Source organism: Arachis duranensis, chromosome 2 (genome assembly GCF_000817695.3).
Source record: "Arachis duranensis cultivar V14167 chromosome 2, aradu.V14167.gnm2.J7QH, whole genome shotgun sequence".
Taxonomy (NCBI): domain Eukaryota; kingdom Viridiplantae; phylum Streptophyta; class Magnoliopsida; order Fabales; family Fabaceae; genus Arachis; species Arachis duranensis.
In genome coordinates this window covers 56,674,695-56,676,573 of record NC_029773.3, presented here as the reverse complement: position 1 = coordinate 56,676,573, position 1,879 = coordinate 56,674,695, and the positions used below count along the sequence as shown (strand labels likewise).

The 1,879-nt window shown below is 35.8% G+C and overlaps 1 non-coding gene across 1 annotated transcript; it reads left to right on the top strand.

The window, feature by feature from the left end:
• Nucleotides 1-72: 72 nt before the first annotated feature.
• Nucleotides 73-180, top strand: LOC127745207 (small nucleolar RNA R71). Its single transcript, XR_008006404.1, has one exon. It is a non-coding gene; the product is annotated as a small nucleolar RNA R71 (small nucleolar RNA).
• The last annotated feature ends 1,699 nt before the right edge of the window (nt 181-1,879 follow it).

Sequence of the window (1,879 nt, the reverse complement as noted above, 5' to 3'; positions counted from 1 at the left end):
AGAGCTATCCAAAGACATCTTGGACAGTTCAGACAGACCATCATAGAAAATACCTATGATGCTCCATTCAGAAAGCATATCAGAGGGACACTTTCTGATTAATTGTTTGTATCTTTCCCAAGCTTCATAGAGGGATTCTCCTTCCTTCTGTCAGAAGGTTTGGACTTCCACTCTAAGCTTACTCAATTTTTGAGGTGGAAAGAACTTTGCCAAGAAGGCATTGACTAGCTTTTCCCAAGAGTCCAGGCTTTCTTTAGGTTGAGAGTCCAACCATGTCCTAGCTCCGTCTCTTATAGCAAAAGGGAATAGCATAAGTCTGTAGACCTCAGGGTCAACCCCATTAGTCTTGACAGTGTCACAGATTTGCAAGAATTCAACTAAAAACTGATGAGGATCTTCCAATGGAAGTCCATGGAACTTGCAATTCTGTTGCATTAGAGAAACTAATTGAGGCTTAAGCTCAAAGTTGTTTGCTCCAATGGCAGGGATAGAGATGCTTCTCCCATAGAAGTCGGGAGTAGGTGCAGTAAAGTCACCCAGCACCTTCCTTGCATTGTTGGCATTGTTGTTGTTTTCGGCTGCCATGGGTTCTTCTTCTTTGAAGATTTCTGTTAGGTCCTCTACAGAGAGTTGTGCTTTGGCTTCTCTTGGCTTTCTCTTCAAGGTCCTTTCAGGTTCAGGGTCAGCCTCAACAAGAATGCTTTTGTCTTTGCTCCTGCTCATAAGAAAGAGAAGGGAACAAGAAAATGTGGAATCCTCTATGTCACAGTATAGAGATTCCTTGAGGTGTCAGAGGAAAAGCAAAATAGAAGGCAGAAGTAGAAGAATTCGAACTTATCAAGAGAGATGGAGTTTAAATTTTGCATTAAGGAATAGTGTTAGTCCATAAATAGAGGGATGTGAGAAGAAGGGAAGTAATTTTCGAAAATTGAGTGAAAGATTTTGAAAATATTTTTGAAAAACACTAATTGATTTTCGAAAATGAAAGTGGAAAAGAAATCAAGTGATTTTTGAAAAAGATTTTGAAATTAGAAATAAAAAAGATTTGATGGAAAACTATTTTGAAAAAAAGATGTGGTTAAGAAGATATGATTAGTTTTAAAAAGGTGTGATTGATAAGATATGATTTGAAAAACATTTTAAAAAGATTTGATTTTGAAAATTAATGACTTGGCTAACAAGAAAAGATATGATTCAAACATTAAACCTTTCTCAACAGAAAAGGCAACATACTTGAAATGTTGAATCAAATCATTGATTGATAGCAAGTATTTTTTAAAAATGGAAAGAAATTGAATTTGAAAAAGATTTGATTGAAAAGATATGATTTGAAAAAGATTTTATTTTGAAAAGATTTTGAAAACTGAAAAAAAAATCTGCATTAAAAACAAAATCTTCCCTCTTGTGCCATCCTGGCGTTAAACGCCCAGAATGGTGCACATTCTGGCGTTTAACGCCCAAAACTATACCCTTTTGGGCGTTAAACGCCCAACCAGGTACCCTGGCTGGCGTTTAAATGCCAGTCTGTCCTTCTTCACTGGGCGTTTTGAACGCCCAGCTTTTTCTGTGCAATTCCTCTGCTGTATGTTCTGAATCTTCAATTCTCTGTATTATTGACTTGAAATGACACAAATTAAAAATATTTTTGGAGTTTTAATAATCAAAATAAAATCAAATAACAATGCATGCAAGACACCAAACTTAGCAGTTTGTATACTACTGTCACTAATGGGAATGCATATGAGACACATAAACACTCAAGTCAAGAGAATTCAAAGATTAGAGTAAGAAATCATCAAGAATTATTTGAAGATCCTTAAGACACATGAATGAATGAATGCAATTGACACCAAACTTAACATGAGACACTAGACTCAAA